Below are 12,847 nucleotides of genomic sequence, written 5' to 3' on the forward strand. Positions count from 1 at the left end.
CCTTTGGATGAAGAACAGGTGCTGCCAGTTGTGCATGAACAAGAAGAATAGGCTATGAAAATGGAGAAAATGATAATGAAGGTTTGCGGCTCATTTTCAATGGACATGCTGATGGAAGCGGCAGTGCAATGGGTCATTCGCCAGCTAGAGGAATCTTTGGAGGCGGTATCTTCTCTATATGGTTGGGAGAGGATTGGAGGTATGGTTGTTGCGCAAGATAGTGGACATGATGCTGCTCTATACGAAGCAAATTGGAGACTGGTAGAGGCTTGGAGTGGTGAAGGTGTACTAGCTGCCTTCTATGTACATCATTGGATACTTGCATGGATAGAGCACTACATGGAGCTGTTAGAGAAGGATGGTGATGACCACAGGTACGTGTTTGACCCAGGGGGATGATGACAGGAGATGCAGGGGGTTGGGCAACCCGCATGAGCAAAGGTGACAGGTGACACATGCCAAATTTTGTACATATATTAGGTGCTTTGTGGTGTGCGGAGAGTTTGTTTTTGGTGTGCAAATTTTTAGTGCAATAAGCCTGTATTTGGTTGAACATAAATGTTCAATGAGGGGGTGGGCAATGATGGTGCAACCAAAGTTGGCCCAAGCTGGAAAGTGGTCTATGCCAAGCAGGGGCTGTATGCAGGTGCAATGCAAAAGGCTAGGGTAGGTACCAAGGTCTTGGGCAGCCAAAGGGAGGCAGAGATGTATGCTCAATGCAACTTTTTAGGCTAAAACAGCTCCAAGTTGGCTCGACTGGGATAACAAATGAAGGTGCCCAAAGTGTTAAGTCAAGTGCTCTGCAATGTAGTGTTTAGTGTGCTCTAGAAGCAGGTCCAGAGGGCTCGTCAAACGGAGCCCTGGTGCTCAAGATATTGCAGTTCAAAGATAGAAGGTGTAGTAGATCCCCGACGAGCAGGGTAGCAGGGGACAAGTGGCCCAAGCTGATGTTAGTGGATGCATGTGTAGAGCTTGAATTATGGAGCATGCTTGTCTTTTTGAATTGCCAATCGGAGCCACGGATTGCAGTTTATGGCCCATTGAGGTTTTGTCGGGGGTTAGGTTGGTGCCCACCTGACCACATAGGAAGTCATGCCATCTGGTGTTTTTTGGACCTGACGGATTGCGAGAAGATGCTATGTGGTGTATGGAGCTAGCAAGAGTTGATTGCATGTCAAACGGAGCCTGGAGCAAAAAGTTATAGAAGTCTTAAAGTTGGGTGCATTTGCCGGCAATTGGCCACACATGGTTTTCTCGATTTTTGCAGCCTTGGTTAGGGGGCTCGGAGAATTGTGAAGGGCAAAAAGGTTGGGGGTAGTTGGAGTCGGCTCAGTGGGTTTTCAGCACAGCTCTATGGCTTGGTAAATGGATCACCAGATGCCAATTGGCCGGTACGGCAAGCAGTGGAAAAACATGAGTTTGGGGATTTTTTTTGGAGGAACTTAAAGATTTGAGTTTCAAGTTCTTGGAAGTAGCTCACGAGGGCGTGCCATGTGGCACCGAGCATAAATCCATATGTGCAGTGTGGTGGCCGGAGGGCGGGGTATTGAACCCAAACAGTGGCACCCATTGGAGGTATGAGAAGCGTGAGAGGAAACTCCCTCTTGAGCTCAGCAATGGCGGGCCCCGAGGGGCGTTGTGTTGGTGGCGTGCGGCCCTGCAGGGGTGGCGGCCCGCCGGTGTGCTTATTGGAGATGGTGGCACGCTGGCCGGCAACCGGCGGCATTGCCGTGTGTTGTCAGATGACATGGCATCCTGTAAGGGCCCATGCCCACGCCCATGAGGCAATCTTTTGAAGGGTTACCCCCCCCCCCCCCCCCCCAAGCGATGTCTCTATTGCTTGCATAGGGGAGGGGTCCCGCGGTCGATGACAGGAGAGAGAGAGAGAGAGAGAGAGAGAGAGAGAGAGAGAGAGAGAGAGAGAGAGAGAGAGAGAGAGAGAGAGAGAGAGAGAGAGAGAGAGAGAGAGAGAGAGAGAGAGAGAGAGAGAGAGAGAGAGAGAGAGAGAGAGTCACAAAGCCGACAAATGGGGCAATCCCGCCACGTGCAGTGTAGTCAGAGAGAAACCATGCAAACATGGTGCTAAGTGTTGGCAAATGACAAAAGATACCAAAAATGGATGCTCCCTCCCTTTAAAAGGTTTTCTTTAATATTTGAGGGGCTTTTTTCCCGGCAAGAGGGTGTGTACCTTGAGGGAAAGAGCCAACAAGGAGTGATTGTTTACAGAGGGCCAGGAGGGCGCCTCCCCCTATGTATTTTGTGAAGTTGAGTGCAGTTATGGTGTTTAAGAATGATGTCCCCCCATTGAAAATGGTCGTTTTTTCGTGCTATTCCTTCTCCCCTTCTTCTTCTCTCTGCTTTATTACGTGTGGTATCAGATGTGCAAGTGCACCCCCCCAATGAGTGTGTGTGCAGAGAGAGAGAGAGAGAGAGAGAGAGAGAGAGAGAGAGAGAGAGAGAGAGAGAGAGAGAGAGAGAGAGAGAGAGAGAGAGAGAGAGAGAGAGAGAGAGTTTGTGTGGTGTTTGTGTGCAAGGGTAGATGATAAATTGCGGCCGTTTTATGTGTGCGGGTTGATTGATGGTCTGTTCGAGCGCGGGTGCGTCGAGTTGTGGTTGGTCGTGTGTGCAGTATCGAGAATTGTGTGAGTTGAAGATGCTCACTAAGTGGATTGGGGTGCTGTGTATGCCCTGAGCTATAGGAGGAAGCTCCATTTGTGTGCTAAGTGTGTTCCCCATTTCCCCTCTCCAACATCTCTACTCCTCGAAGAGTATGTTAATGCCTCTATGCCCTGCATAGGGAGGCGCATGGGATCCATACATGACTTTCTCACGAAGGGAGTGGGTAGCACATAGCCTATTTCTATGGAGAAGATAACCATCCTTCAAGGTCAATGGTTCCTCTTTCTTCCCCAAAGCAAGGGCTGAGATTATGTCTCTATAGTCAGGGTCAGTAGCATAGTCATCTATCATATAAGATAGATTATTGTGAGTAGCTATAGACACCGCATTAACTTTTGGTCATCTTGTGAAAGTGCACCAGTCACTTAATTGTGCTTACCAGCAATGTGAGCAATATGGAAATTAAATTTCAGAAGAAAAATTTCCCACCTCATTTGTTTGTCAAAAATCTTGGTTTGCATCATTAAGTACTTGAGACTTTGGTGGCCGGTTTGTAGAATAAATGGAGTCCCCAATAAATAGTGCTTCCATGTGTCTAGGGCATGTAGAATAGCTAAAAGCTCTTTCTTATAAATGACTAAGACATGTTCATCTGTATTGAGCCTTTGGCCGTCATATGCTATGGTATGCCCTTCTTGAAGCAAGACAGCTCGAAGGCAATCACCACAAGCATCAGATTGGACCTCAAATGGCTTTGAGGGCTCCGAAAGCATGAGGACTGGTTGGGAGGTAAGATTCTCTTTGAGCATGTCAAAAGGATTTTTCTCCTTAGCAGTCCATGAATACTTAACGTTCTTCTTTATTAAGTCATGTAATGGTCCTGCTATTTGAGAAAATCTAGATATGAAGTGTCTATAGTATGCACACATACCAGTAAAGCTTCTTGGATTAGGCCATGGTTTTATTTCTTCTAGCTTTAATGGATCCATCCGGATCCCATCTTGAGAGAAAATATGACCTAAGTATTGAATCTCTTGGAAGGAAAAATTCGCTTTTCTTTTGGCTGAGAAAAAGCTTGTTCTGCCTCAATGCTTGAAAAATCACTTGGAGGTGTTTCTTGTGTTCCTCCAAGGATGATGATATCCAGTGAATTTGCGATAGGGTCTAAGTATTTTCTCCATTAATCGATTGAACATGGCCGGTTCATTAGTCAATCCAAAAGGCATGACTAGATATTCATAAAGACCAAATGTTGTGCGAAACACGGTCTTTAGGATATAGTCATCCACTATCCTTATTTGATGATAGCCACTTTTAAGGTCAATCCTACTGAAGTAGGTAGAGCCTTGTAGCTTATCAAACAGATCTTCTACCCAAGGCACGAGAAATATATTTTTGATAGTGATATGGTTTAGTGCTCGATAGTCCACACACATACAGTGTTAACCATCTTTCTTTTGCACTAAAAGGACTGGAGAACAAAAGGGAGAGGAGCTAGGCCTCACCATCCCTTTGTCAACCAATTCTTGTACTTGCCTCATGATCTCCTGTTGTTGAGCTTGAGAAACTCTATAAGGAGGCTTATTAGGCGGTGAGCTTCCTGGTAGGAGCTCAATTCAATGGTCATCATCCCCTTGTTTTGGAGGTAAGTCCATAGGGATATCATTGATGAACACATCTTGGAATTCCTTTAGCAAATTAGACAAGTCTAACTCTTCTTGATTCCTACCATTTACATTTGTTAAAACATTAGGATCTTTTAGGGACTCTTACAAAAATTATGTATGCAAAAATTGAGCTCTTCATTGATTTATCAAAAGCAAGAGGATTTACAAGTGGTATAGTACAACGAGACTCACTAGCATCCATATACATGCACTTTCCCCTGTAGGTGAAGTAGATTCTCCTTTCAGGGAACTTCATGTTGGTAGCCATGCGTTTGAACCATGGTGCCCCTAGGCTAGCATCCTTATGTTGGAGAGGAGAGATGAAAAATTCTCCTTTGTCGACACAGCTTTGTCCCTTGAAAGCAGTGTCAACCGTTACAACATCTCCCATCTCAAAAGCTTGAATGTCCAACTTGGTGTCCAACTCCGTTGGTATAAAGTTGTGAGTAGAGCCAGGGTCAAACAAGATGAAGGCATCATGATCCCTTACCTTTCCCCAAGCATAGGAGAGAGGTGATCCTTTGCAATGAGCATCCTCTTTTGGAGCTTCGATGGTGGAAGCTCTAGGAGTCTCATTGTGGGCATTTCTCTTGGGGCAAGAACGATAACCATGTCCTTGCTCCCCACACTTAAAACTTTATGGTCCTTGCAAAAATCTTCAAGCTCTTCAAAAGAGAGCTTGTTTTTACCTTTGTAAACTCCCTTCTCCTTGGACCAACTGTTGTTGTTATTGTTGGAATTTCCTTGGGAAGAATTTTGGGCACTGGTTTTCCCCTTTGCATCATTTTTGTCTTTGTTTTCCATGGTCTTGACATTCTGTCTAGCCCCTTGTTGGAAATTGATGCGCGAAGAAACTATGGTGTGGTGGATTACTTTGGTAATAGATCCAGGCAGTTGGGAGTTGACATACTCGTCCATGTGTAATCCCGCAGAAAACTATTTCTTTTGCTTGAAAAAGTCTATCTTTTGGAAGACAGTAGCCTTGAGATGTAATTTTCAAAACTTGTTCACATATTTGTGAATAGACTCATGGGAGAGAAGCTTCAAGGTGCACCATTCGGTAAGCATTTTTTCCTTTGCATCACTTGCAAGGAATTGCTTCATGATGGAAACTCGTAGAGTTTTCCATGTCTTTGGGGCTTCTCCATTGCCAAGAAGGCTAGCCCATCATTGACGAGCTGATTTCTGGAAGTGCATACCTACATGGTGTAGCTTGGAGGGCTCTGTGAAGTCCTCGTCTCCAAAGACCGCATCAAATTGATGGATGAAGGCCACTACTTTGTCGGTGGCACTAAAGGTGCCATCACAGGTGAGAAAAGAGATACTCTTTCCTTCCTCTTTGAACTTCTTGAGCTTTTGTGACCTTCACCATGAAGTGTATGATTTGGGATGTCCTCCCCTCTTTTATTCTCTAGGAACATAGCCATAGCTTTCATCGAAAGAGGAGGAAGGTGAAGAAGAAGGAGAAGAGGGTGACATCTTTCTTGCCCTTTTCTTCCTTTTTTTTCTCTCTTCCCTTTCGGAGTGACAAGGAGAAGGACTATGGGTAGATCGTTTCCTCTTGGAAGGAGTTGGCGATCGTCTAGACTGCCTTCTTCGTGGAGCCACATCTTCAAAGAAACTTAAATATTCATTACTTTCTTGCTCTTTGGATTCCTCCTCTTGTATGGGAGAGAGTTTTCTTTTGGGGGTCTCTTTAAGAGGCCTCCTAAGCTCTCTCTCCTCTTGGAGAGGAAGGGAAATCCCATAAACACATTCAATCAAGCTCTTCAGAAGAGAGTTTGTTTTTACCTTTGTAAACTCCCTTCTCCTTGGACCGATTGTTGTTCTTGTTGTTGTTGGAATTGCCTTTGGAAAATTTTTGGGCATCGGTTTTCCCCTTTGCATCACTTTTGTCTTTGTTTTTCATGGGCTTGACATTCCGTCTAGACCCTTTTTGGAAATTGATGCAGGAAGCAACCATGGTGTGGTGGATTACTTTGGTGATAGAACTAGGCCGTTGAGACTTAACGTACTCGGCCATCTCTTTAGGTAATCCCGCATAGAATTGTTGCTTTTGCTTGGCAAAGTCTATCTTTTGACAGACAGTAGGCTTCAGATGTAAATCCCAAACATGTCCATGTACTTGTGGATAGACTCATGGGAGAGAAGCTTCAAACTTCGCCATTCGGTAAGCACTTTGTCCGTTGCATCTGTGGGACGGGCGTCTAACGTCACTATCCTATCTTATTGCAGTTTTAGCAAGAACCACGATTAAATTGTCAATCCATGGGACGAAGCTAACTCAACTAGTACATAGAGGCTACAAGAGGTTGTCAATATCTCAAAAAACATCAAACAACTCGAATTTAACTCAAGCTACACTCAAGTGAATGAAATCACTAAAAGCCAATCGCTCATCGGCAAACAAATCACATCCGTTACAACATCAAATGACATCCAATCGTAACGAAACTTCTAGGACATGTTTATAAGACCTAAGCACACATGCTTATGGTCTCAAATTCCACTTTAGGTCAAGTGCCAAAATGGCAACTATTAATAGCAGTGGATTTTTTACCTAGTCGTTTTTGACCCAAAATGCACCTAAATGCTTGGCAATGATGCCCCAATACCCTGCCTATGCTTAGTTTTTATTTAGAAATATAATTCCTACTTATGATGAAATTAGGCCGCAGGTCGACGACGCCAAAAGCTACAAAATACTGTGATGTGTTTACGTCAATGCGTAGAGCTCTTACCTGTGGTTGCAATGCAACAAACGCGACTGCAATGTGACAACCGGAGAGGGAGTAGGAAGCACAAGAAGGAGAGAAGTGAGCGCCGTTAGCTCACACTGTGTATTTCATTATCCAAAACTTATACAAGACTTACAAAAATTGGCTTTTATAACTTAGCCAAGGTTTTTAGTGGTCAAAACTAATAATTTGGGAGCTCTAACTAGAGATAGGTAATGACAGGTTGATATAATCTGGAAGCTTGCAGCCCCGGCTCATCGATTACAAGGTTTATCCAAAAAAAAGGAGTTACAATATTTTTGATTAAAAAAAAATAATAAGTGTTTTTACATGGGAGTTCCGAAAAATGGTATCCCTGTTAGCTTGCTGCTAACATTCCCCCCCTCCTCGCCTGTGTCATCCCTTGACACAGCTTTATGGGATGAAGTAGTCTTCAGGTTGACAGAGGCTGGCGAGTCGGTCTTTAAGTGCATTTAGTGCCTTACGGTATATTATTTTCCTCTCTTTATCTGACACTTGCAAGAACTGCATTGTGAATCTATTTTTCAGCTCCACTGCTGAGTAGCCTACAAATCGTGATGACAGGTTGTTGATCACTGGCCCAAATATTTTTGTTCACCAAGTGAAGAATCCTGTGTAGAACACTTCCTCAAACGCCAGCATATCATGAGAAGGTAAAAACATACATCTGGCGTAGAAGCCATAGAGGACTTCTTCGGTGGGTTGGCCACTGAGATCATAGCACAAACCTATTACCCTCGAGGAATGACATCCACAGGGTGCATGCTTGCTCTGGCTCATGGAATACTTCGATGCAAGTGAGAAACATTCGGAAAATTTTGTATAACATTGCACATGTTAGATCTGGTAGACTTCTGAAGAAGGACATGGTTCCCGTTAGGGTTTTCACCATGTACTCTTCTGTCGGTGGTTCCTTTGCTATAGTAGGCAATCTGGGGTAATTCAGCCAAGTTGGCTACTTCTTTGTTAGTGCCTCATGTGCTATCCAGGTCCTTACTCTTGGTACATGACAGAAAGTAGGATCCTTTTGTAGGGCCGCAAGTTCTCTTGTGAACAGAATCAAATACCTTGGATTCTTGTTCAACTAGCTCAGCCTCCACTTTGGGTGGTTTTGATCTGCGCCCTCGACTTGCATGTCTGTGTAAAGCCTTTCTTTGACTTGTAGCAACTCCACCTTAATCAGAGGATAGGGCAGGGATTGTTGGTGCCATTGCACATTGATTTGATTGGGAGTGAGTTGTCTAACATTGACGGAGTGAAGAACTCTCAGGTCCCAATCCATTGTTGCCTTCCACTGCTCATCTATCTCTTGTGTAATATTTTCCTTTAGTGCATCTTTCTCAGCCTTTGAGAGCTGGACCATTGGCATTGTATCCATTTTGGTTAGATGTACTTGAAATTCCTCCTCGCCACTTAGCTCTTTTGCTGGCTGTGTCTCCATCTCAACGAATGAAACTGAGGGGATCTCAATATGTGGTTGCTCTGAAGTGCCTGCCTATTCTTGTGTTTTTGGCCGTCTCTCTCTCAGCTGGTTGAACCTTTTAAGTTCATCTATTTCTTTTAGTAGCTCATCTTCTCTTTGCACCCGCATTAAAGCTAGGTCTCTTCTCTGAGACTGCTCCAGTTTAAGCTCCAGCTTGAGGTCTTTATTCTTCTTCTCTAATGCTTTGTAGATCTCGTATGTTCCTTTGATCGAGGCCACAATGGGATTTTCTTTGATTTGCCGTAAAAAAATTGCATGATCATTTATTCTTTGCTCTGAGTATTGTAGGGAGGCATTTGCTACATCTAATTGTACCTGAATCTTCTGAACTGACAGGGTTGTAGTTAGAAGTTTGTTTGTAAATTTTATCAGTTGTTTATCTTTTGCTTTGCATATATTTGACAATTTCGTAAGAAAATCACCGAGCTCCTCCATCTCTTTCTACTGTTTATCCCTTGCGAGCTGACGTTGTTCAGCTTCCGCTTTCAACTCCTTCACTTGCCGTTGTAGATTGATGATGACGTTTAATTGATCGTCTAACTCCCCTTGGAGTGCGTCAATCACCATCTCTAATTCTTTGGCCGTTGTTCTACGGCTAAGTGCTTCTGAGCGAAGTTGTTCAGTCATGTCCTACATTTTCTTAGCATACTTGTTAACTTGCAGGATCACTTTGTCGTTCAGTCATGTCCTGCATTTGCTTGGCATACTCGTTAACTTGCAGAATCACTTTGTCGTTTGATTGCCAATCTTCATTTTGTGCTAGTTGCCTTGATGTTTCTTCAGTCTCTTGTGTATCCTTTGGCTACGTCATAGCGGCTGGTTGATGTTTCTCTTGTGGTTGTGGCTGATCTTCTTTCGCTTTGTCATTCTGAGGCTTCGTGGATGCCTCGGCCTTTTCTTGCTATGTTGAGGTGGAAGGTGTTTCCTAGGCCTCCTGTTCTCTTGGTTGCTTAAATTTCGTGTTGTCCTCTGCTGGTGCAGGACTTTCTGCCCTTTCTGGCTCTTTGTCTTGCTCTTTTTTCTGCTCTTCTGTAGATTTAGCTATCTGTTGTGCAGATTTAGCTGCTTCTCTTTGTGCAGGCTCTGTCTCCTTGGTCGGCTCCGGTTCTTTGGTTTTATCCACTGGTGAAGGTGGTGGGCTTGACATGGGGTGATCATGCTATTTTGAAATAGGTGAAGAAGGGCGGGGAGATACATCACCTTGATCATGTTGTGCTGCTCCTTGTACAATTGCTTCCTCTGCTTGCTTTTGCTGTTTCGCCATCTCTTTAGCTTTTTGTTCCGATTCTTGGGCTTCTCTCAGCTTCAAAGCTTCTGCTTCTTGATACATCTTTTCCAGTAATTCCATGGGATCTTCAGTCTGTTTCCTGGTATGATGCTTAGTTCTTGGTCCTTTAAGCTCAATGGGTACCCACTTTGCTGGGTCCTTGCCTTATGCCTGGTGGCTACGTTCGTAAGATTTCTTTTCTCTTTCAGATCTGGCTTGTTTTTGTACAGGTTCCTCCTGATGTGCTGCCATGGCTTTTCTCTTCATTTCTTCCCGTCGTGCTCTTTTTTCCTCGTTATCTGAGCTTTCACTACTATGCCATTCTGGCAAGCTCTCAACAGACTCTTCATCTGACTTGTATGTTCTCTTGGTAGATCTTGTAGCTCGAGGGAAATGGTGTGCTGACACTATCCAAGTGTTCTGATCTGGGGCAGGCGGCAAGTTGTCGGCCATGCTGATAGCATGGTATGCAATTCTGGTTAGAACCTCTAGTGCTCCCAAGTATGTAAATTTTCCCTCTTTCTTTGTCCCTTTCAATGTGGACAAAACATACTGTGCATGGTCAATTGGTTGTCTGGTTGTTGATTTGAGAACTTGTGTAAAGGTTGTGGCAACCACATGATTAGGTGTCGTATACCTTGGCGGTATTTTGGCGACGAAGTGGAAGTGCTGGTGGTACAACTTTGCGGGATCTTCCACCTGTTTTTGGATGAGGTCGGAAAATGTAGCAGCGGCGGCTGTTTCCTTCGTGAAGGTTCCTACCGTCTTTCTATCCCTTGCCCTCATTGTCATTCCCTCTATTGGCAGTTTGAGTGCTTCTACCACTATCTCCTTGATAATTACTACTTCAACTTTGTTCCCGTGCTGGTCAGAGATTTGAGCGGTTCCATCTTCTTTGATCATGGACAAATTCTCATAAGATTTTTGGAAGTCCACTCCACATGGATCTTGTTCATAGAAATCCATGAGTCCTAGCCTTTGGTTGGCTTCTTTGGTCTCGGGCTTTGCGGCGACATCATACACTTCTTTGGGTAGAAGTTGCAGTTCTACCTGATGTCCTTCCTTGCTCTTCAATCTTCTTGTGAACAATGTGGTGTTATGCTCTTCAAGCTATTCCTTTGACAGGTAGGTCGCTTTGGCATTCTTGACTGAATCGGGGTCCAATTGGTGATAGCCGTTTTTCGGCTCTCTGTAATTGCCATAGTGAGTTATCTCACCCTATCAAATCACTCAAACACTGTGGTTACCCTCACCCTTTCACTATATATAGGTGCGTGTGAGTTAGGGGACTTTTCCCATATCTCCTTACTGAAATAAAAAACCCTCAATTAGCTAGTCATTGGGCTAGTTGAGCCAAAAAAACAAAAAATATAAGTATATTATGGCCCATGCGTATGTAAATATTTCTTTGTATATAGGGCCTAAATAAAAGATTTTTTCATAATTATTTTGGTATTTATTTAAATATTTCTACCTAGGTGTGTCTTATTTATGCTCTGTACATTGCCTCACCATTACCAGAATTTTTCTTACCATTTTCATACTCTTTATTCCATATAGAAATATTTTCATGTAAGCTTCTCTTATATTTGGTGTAACTCCACCCCAATAAAAATCCAAAAAAACTAGTTTTATTTATGTGTATATTTTTTCACTATTGTGAATTTTCCCTTCCTACATCTATTTTGTTTTTTTTTTTTCTAAAAAATTAGAACACCAAAAATATTTATCTTTTTATGGTAGCCTCATGATGAGAGAGATTTCTTTTGACCCCTTTATATTTTTTACACTTATATTATTTATATTTGACATGTACATATTTTTTAGACCCCTCAATATTTGATTTTCTTAGTTGTACTATTCACTTATATCATGATCTCAACAATATCTTCAATTATAGACCTACCAAATAAGGTCAAGGGTAGGTGGCATGCATACATGCACTATGGAGGGCTCACTCTTGGAGGTATTCAAAAGAATCATCCAAAGAAGGACCCCACAAGGACCTTGTGCAAAGGAAAAAAGCGGTCGGTTTTGCTGAATTTGTAAAGTTCACTTGCTCTCCGAATTTGAAAAGGTGATACAAACAAAAGTTGTAGCTCGTGGGCTGAACTTTTGCCTCAAATGTTTTCATATTTTTTTGAGCTACGAGATGTGAGCTATGATTTTATTAGTGGACCCCAGTTTTCCCATGCTATGCGGCCACACTCTCTCTTCCACTTTATCATTTTCCTCTTTCACACACACTTCTCCACTCATCATCCCCACCTCTCTCACCACTCCTCTCTGCACCCTACTCACCTTCTCCTCAACCTTGAAGAATAAGAGAAACCATGGTGAACTCATACCTCCCACACATAATTCCATTCCAAAATTGACCACCTAGTCTCATTTTTCCTCCTCCAAATTACCCATATCTATCAAAAAAACCACAAAATTCAGCCTCTTCTCTTAAAAGACAGCATCATGGTGGTTGATTACTCAGCTTCAATTACCTTGTCTCTCAAGGAAGGTCAAGAGTGGAGAAAAAGTGTACCGTCAAAGCTAGTGGCCCGTCAACAAGCGTCCAAATTGGCCCTACTCAAGACACTTGGAGCATCAACCTTGTAAGAAATCCACCTTTTCTTACCTCTTAAGAGTTTTTCTTCCTTATTTGTGTCCTACATGGATACTCCCACTGTAAATATCCAATTCCATTTGTAAATTAATACTAACTCTACTAACACTAACCCACTATGAAAAGTCCTATCACCTCCATTTCTCTCCTCTCTCTTTCCCCACCAACTTCTTGATAATTCCAAGCAAAAGAAATTAGATAAATTGCTGAAAATCTAACCCAACCATGGTTAGAGGAGTAACCCTAGCCTTCAAAATTGCTATAAAAGGAGGGTGTAGCTAGCACAAAAAGGGGGTAGAAGAAAGAGCACTATGCTAAAGCTTGAGAAGCCAAGCTCAACCTCTTGAGAAGGAGCTCTTGAGTGGAATCTCATTGGCATTAGGCATATGTATGTGTTGTATTAGGGGTGATTAACAAGGGAACTCTATGCCATTG

Source organism: Adiantum capillus-veneris, chromosome 15, assembly GCF_014529385.1.
Source record: "Adiantum capillus-veneris isolate H3 chromosome 15, ASM1452938v2, whole genome shotgun sequence".
In the NCBI taxonomy this organism is placed as follows: Eukaryota; Viridiplantae; Streptophyta; class Polypodiopsida; order Polypodiales; family Pteridaceae; genus Adiantum; species Adiantum capillus-veneris.